Consider the following 6917-nt stretch of genomic DNA (forward strand, 5'->3'; position numbering starts at 1 on the left):
GAGGATAGATAGTCTCTGGGATATTATCCTGTGGATAAGGATATTAAGTAGCTATAGCATTTAGCTTCTCTGTCCCCATGCAGAGGAATCTGGACAAGACAGGAGGACATGTAATTGTTGCAACCGGTGTCCCCTTTGCCTCCTGAGAGCTGGTGTGAGATATCACACAGGGCCCCCATCCCTGCCCATACATCAAGGTGCTTTTCTCAAGACCACGTGTCACTTGGTTGCCCACTTATCTCTAGACTATTTGCACCATGGTTTTTACCACTTTCATTGTCTTAGAAGAGAAACTGAACAAGTCACAGACACCCCACTCTTCTGTTAGCACGTAATACACTTACAGTTGCCAGCAATGCCCCGGACTCCAAGCTTGTAGCTTTCTTAAATGAAAAATCTGATGGCCTTTGGAAACAATAAAAACCAAAGACCAGAACCTCCAGATAGAATAGCCAAAAACAGATGAATCAGAATTCACCAGTGCTTTAAGGATAATCTGCAAAAACAAGCAAGCAAACAAAAAATACCCCACACAACTGTATCCAGCTTCCAAGAGTTAAGTGCTTCACCTTTGGAGGGAGACACTAGGAAGACTGAGGGTCAGTGATGATGTGGAGGCCACAGGGGACCCAAAGTTGGGGTTTATCAGTGAAGGTAGATCTGTTGTCGCAGGTGCACGTTGTCCCAAGTTCAGTGAGTAGCTCCCCGCCCTGTAAGTACCCTGGAAGCAAGTGTAAGCTGTGTGTCTTCACAGTTGCCTCCCAAAGCACGTCCCAGCTCAGGCATCAATAGTCACGGTAGTGGGTAGTTTGGGACTTGTTGTACGTGCAAGAACAAAATGATTGTTTGTTTCAATTTTGCAAAGCTGAGCCTTGAAAATCAAGGACTGGGAAGTCGCTCCTTCTAGTCCCTTCCTTTACATAAATCCTCCTTCTCTCCTCTACTTCCTCATTTGTGCACGCGGGGGTGACACCCGGCAGACAGCATCGTTTCTGTAGATGTGGGGTTGCGTCTGTCTGGTGTGTGCATGTGAGGGCTGGATGGCTGTGACATAATCGTTTTATATCCCAGACACACCAGGACAGGATCCTGGTCTGTGTTCATAACCAGTGCTAACCTTGGTCTTCTTTTCATCTTTTTTTTATTTTTTGACATTTTACCCATCTATTATTCATTCAATAAATATATTAAGCTCATGTAATTGGAGTGAGGTCTGTGTACCCACTGAATTAAAAAAATTCTTTTGTGACAGGTCTTCTGACTGGCAGTATTTAGTTTTCAAAAGAGAATTTAATAGTTAGCTTATTATATCTAATATATGGCTTATTTTTTTTTTCAAAATTTTAAAAGATTTTATTGATTTGTCAGAGGAAAGAAAGCAGAAGCAGGGGGCGCAGCAGGCAGAGGGCGAAGCAGGCTCCCCCACAGAGCAAGGAGCCCGATGTGGGACTTAATCCCTGGACCCTGAGATCGGGACCTGAAGTGAAATCAAGAGTCAGACGCTTAATCAACTGAGCCACCCAGTGGCCCCAATTTGTTTTATTTTCAACCAGTTATTTACCTGCCTCAGCCTCATTCTCCTGTTTGTAAAGTGAGAATTACTAAGAAGATGCCTGCAAAGATGCAAAAAGATGATATTAGCGAAGCCCTTACAGGTCCTTGTAAATGGTAACTGTTGTTGCCATTGTCTTTAGAAAGTTTCTCTGAACATCCAGCTTACTGTGGATGGCCTATGTCCCTGTCCTGTGACCTAGGTGCTCTGGAGGAATAACGGATGGATGGACAATGGGGTCAGGGATGCGAAAGGATGGAGAAGACCTTGTGATATCGAAAAACAAAGCAGGCCACCCCATACTGTTTATACAGAGTTTTATCCAAGGTGATTTACTGAGTGGAGATCAGGTGAATGGTGATCCAGGTGCCACACAGATATCCCCTGCAAGTCCCAACTTTCATGCACAGATTTTATAGAAGAGGGGAATGTGTTGAAGTCAGTGTGGTAAGGAAGGTCAAAGGGTTTAACATTTGGTAGACCTCGTGGCCCCCACCTCTGTACCAGATGGCTGTGATGGGGAGAAACTGTGTTCTCTCTACTAGTTTTCTGAACAACTTCAGGCAGGATCCCAGAGCAAGCCTTCCCACATTCAGGTTAGAGCAGATATTACCTCCAGAAGGCCTAGAGGACACAGTCCCGAGGGAGGTCACCGTGTGTCCCAGAAAAAGATGGAGTCGTCATGACCAGCATGCCTATAGAAGCCAGTAGAAAATCGACAGTGTTTGAAATTTGATTTCAAAATCTTTTGCAAGTTTGTGTTTTTTTGCCCCCTCCCTTGTTCCCAGAGGACCCTCTGCATAACCAGGGTGCAGGAGGGACAGAGCACCTGGCTCCAGGCCTCCCAAACAGACCAGCTTGGGCCACTCACCACTGACAAAATCCCAAGGCAGCCACAGTGGTAGTGAAACAGGAAAGGGAGCCATTTCAGTGAGGCAGACACCAAGACAGCAGACTAGAGTCTCAAAGATGGTCTCCAAACTGTTGAAGATACTTACAGGTTTATATAAGGAAAGTGTGGGACAAAGGTCAGTGGGTCCATGCAGGTGGGCAGTAAAGGTCATGATGATCATTGTCTTGGGGCCAATCACAAGGGGGTTTGCTGGCTCAGGGCAGTCCCTGCTGCTAGAGGGGGTCATTTTGGTTCCCACCAAGGGGTGCTTTTCCCATGGAGTCTTTTCCCGGAGTTAAGAGATAAGCTGAAAAAGAAGAATTTAATCAATTAGAAGGTGCAGACTGAGGTCAAAATGAAGGTCACTGAAGTCCTCTTTCATCTGCTTGGGAATTCATTCAACTTTCTATTTCTGATTTTTCTCTTTACCTCAGGGCCTACCGTAGTGCCTGTACCTAGCAAGTATGCAATGAATCCTGTCTTTCCTTCCCCATAGCTCCCATACACAAGCCTGGGTCACCCCATCTAGTTCCGTTGTGTTCTTACAGTTCTATAGGGTCTGTTTTATATTTCTCTGAGACTGCAAAGGTGTATCAGTCATTCCCTCAGCGAACATTCTGGTGCTGTCCCCTGGGTTAGCCCGGAGGGATAGGTGGATTCACAGGGGTGCAATCATAACTCATGAGCTTTCTCCCTAAAAGTGTTGTCACTGAGTAGAAGGCAGAGGGAGCCACAGAAATTTCCACATCCAAAGATGGACATTTAGGGGGGTGGGGGTGGGAGAGGTAGTAAATGCCCCAACACTGTACCTTAGCACAGACTAAGAAACTACATACTATACATGTTGGAATGTTGGGAGGAGGTATCAATGAGATGACCAGACCCAAGATACCATGGTTCTGTTAAGATGTCTTCCTATTTTGGGGCGCCTGGGTGGCTCAGTGGGTAAAGCCTTTGCCTTCTCGGCTCAGGTCAAGATCCTAGGACCTGGGATCAGGCCCCACATTGGGCTCTCTGCTAAGCAGGGAGCCTGCTTCCTCCTCTCTCTCTCTCTGCCTGCCTCTCTGTCTACTTATGATCTCCATCTGTCAAATAAATAAATAAAATCTTAAAAAAAAAGATGTCTTCCTATCTTGTTACTATGATTATTATAATATTTTAAAGTTCAAAAATTTTAGACAAAGGTGGGACATTCTGGTCACACACACACACACACACACACACACACACACACTCTTCATCCACACTTGGAAATTCTTTCCCAGAACTGCAAAAAGGTGCACTGAAAAACCCCAGAGAAATCAAGACCAATTTTATCTTCCAAAATCACACTTCAGGACAATCAGGGCAAACTCCAAGATTAACTGCAGTCCCTCATTTAGTTAATCCTCTTTATCATGACAAAAAAAGTCCTGCCACTTCCTTTGGCGACTGAGCAGGGCATTTGTTAATAAAAATCTACTTTGCATGTCCCTCCCAGGTAAACCCATTGCTGCAGGGTCAACTTGATTTGAATGACAGGAATCTGTCCAAGTTCTGAATGAACCCAGTAAACTGGAATGCTCTTACCTGGGAGAAAATAGGAATCCCAATGCTGAGTGTCTATTTGGAATCAGGCTGGCCAGGGAATAATGTAGATACTTGATTACTGTGTCAATTTCAAACCCATCTTTCACTTGACACTTGAATCTTTATTCCCAGGGCTTCTTAGGTCTTCTACAATTTTCATGCAAAATATGATTCAGCAGGATTCATTGCATACTTGCTAGGTACAGGCACTACGGTAGGCCCTGAGGGAAAGAGAAAAATCAGAAATAGAAAGTTGAATAAGACACGGTTCCTGCCTAAAGGAACTTAAAATCTACTGGGAGAGGAAGTAATGGCTAATGCTGTCAGTTAGGTTATTGAGTTATTTTATCGATTTCCATACTTTAACCAAGAGAAGTAAGGAAAGAACTATCAAAGAAAAAATTTTCTAAGGAACGAATGACATCAAAATGGTAAGGATCTTTGTGGCAGGGCTCTGAAATTCAAAGTGATTCATTGTCTTTTGCCATTTCTACATTTTCTTTAACAAGATTATCATTTTTTATCATGAATGAAAATACACATATAAATAAAAATTCTTCTAGAGGATTTTCTTGCTCCCTAAAAACACAGCTGTCATGCCTTTAGTACAAGAATTTGCTTTGAGGCAAGCAAAGGGAAAAAAAGAGAGAGAGAGAGACCAACTCCAGAGAACAAACTGACAGTGACCACGTGGGGGTCTGGGGGTTGTAGGAGATGGGGATTGTATACATTTATCATGATGGAAAAAAAGATAAAGAGAAGAAAATGATTTAAAAAAGCAAAGAATTTGCTTTGAGGGACAAGGAAATATAAAGTTAAAGTCAATATCAATATAAACAGAATTACAAAAATGGTGGTTTTGTAGGTATGTACTTCTATATATTCACGGCCAACTCTAGAATATTCATGAGCCAGTGATGGGTGCTTGGGTTTCTGTTCCTCTGCTCTTGTATTTTTCTAGTGATTGGAGAGACAGAAGGCGATGGACTCCCACCCTCCACTTTTAATCCTGGCAGCTGTGGTGACAGTAAAGAACACCTGAGTGGTGCACCCGAGCTCTGAGTTCAGATCCTGACTCCCACTCATTATTTTTTCCTCACCAGGAATATCAATGTTTCTCAGCCTCTGCATGGTTATTCTCGGTGGAATGGAGGGGTCAGTCAGATCCTTGCTGATACCAGGATGTTCCTGATGAGTAACCTGGATGAGGGAAGGAAAGAAAACATTGACAAGAAGCTCACTGACTTCTCTTGACCTTAGAGAAAGTCTTTGGAAATCTAGCCCATCCCCATTCCAAACCTGTTGTCGATGAAGATTCTGAGACCCAGATATTCCAACTCGAAACACTGCTTGTTCACCAATTTCTGACCTTCTATTACCCATCGACCTCCTCCACCTGCTTTGTAGGGGGTGTATATCTATGGCACAGTTCACACCAAAAGTTAGATAGAGACCAGAAGAGCTTCTAAAAATAGCTACTTATCAAAGATCTCTCTGGGCAAAGTTCTCACCTGCATGATTTCATTTGATGCTCACGAGAATCCTCCCAGGTAGCTACTATTTGCTTGATTCTGCAGTGGGAAACAAGGTTCAGAGAACCAAGCATCATACCCAAGGAGGGCTAGTTCATGAGTGAGACAACCAATGTATCAATCTGACACAGGTGCGTTCCAGAAGAACCAAGGCAAACTGACTGCGCAAATAAAAAACGGTGCTGGAATTGGCTGGTTTCAGGGCCCAGGGAGGACTCTATGGTAGTTGGATTGGATTTTTCCCTCTTCCACAAGACCTGACTTGAAGGTGAGGGGGCAAATCTGTGACTGTATTAGCTTTGGCCATGCTTCTCAGTATAAAGAGAGGAGGGAAGGTGGCTGGGAGGAATGGGATCCCCTTGCAAAAATTGTAGCCTATGGGTAATTAGAACCAAAACTCAAGTTATTGGATACAGATCTTTGCATCAAGTGAGGAAAGTCTGCTTTGAGAGGTGTATTCTCTCAAAATACATCCAAATACAAGTTTTCTGGCTTCCAGACACCCTGGTCCTTCTCTTCCACTTGCAGGCGAACCACGTGAGATCAAGTTGCATGAGTTGTTGTGGATGTCAAAATAAAACATGACTTGCTATAAAATGACTTTGAAAATTAAAGAATAGAGGAGTGTATAGGGGAATAGGATCTGGGGAATTTTTTAAAAAGGGGTCAGTACCCCCAATTTTATACCTGACATGGGCTTACAAAGTGCTGGGTCCTGTCACCTGTCCCGTCTCTATGTTCAGCGAGGGCTGCTCTAAGTAGAGAGGCAAAGGCTGCCTCAAGCTCCATAGGGAAGCTTGCAGGGTAGGTGGGGGCAGGGGCTCTGCACTGAATGCTGTCCCCCCATTTCCACACTTAGGTGGTCCGTGGGGCTGCGTCAGTGGAGGCTGCATCTCCGGGTCCTGGTCGTCCTTCGATAATGAGCTGGGCTTCTCTGCCTAATCCTTTGGGCGGTACTCGTGCCATGAGCAAGCGATCCCCCAGAAGCACAAGGGTCAGCTACTCCAGATGACTGCATTATGGTTGAGGTCATAGTATACTGAAATCAGGGTCTCTCTTCCTGCTAATCAGATCATTTAGGTACTCAAGCTGACTCAGGGCCTTCAGAGAATAAAATTTCTGGAATATGATGCACTGGAGATAGACATAAGGGACTGAGGATGAAAACCACATCCCAGAGCTATAAAAACGACAGACGGCTTACCTTACGTGGACTATCTCTAGATTTATTTCCCTTAAAATGAATTTGTTAGCCTATAAATTAAAATGGCCAGTGGAGGAGACATTTTTTTCCTCTCTTGTCTTTCTACCCCTTGTTGAGTCTATTGGTGGAAATAATGAGATTAGTCAGGTCCTAAACATCATGGTCAAA

This window comes from Mustela erminea, chromosome 17, assembly GCF_009829155.1.
Source record: "Mustela erminea isolate mMusErm1 chromosome 17, mMusErm1.Pri, whole genome shotgun sequence".
NCBI classification, from domain to species: Eukaryota; Metazoa; Chordata; class Mammalia; order Carnivora; family Mustelidae; genus Mustela; species Mustela erminea.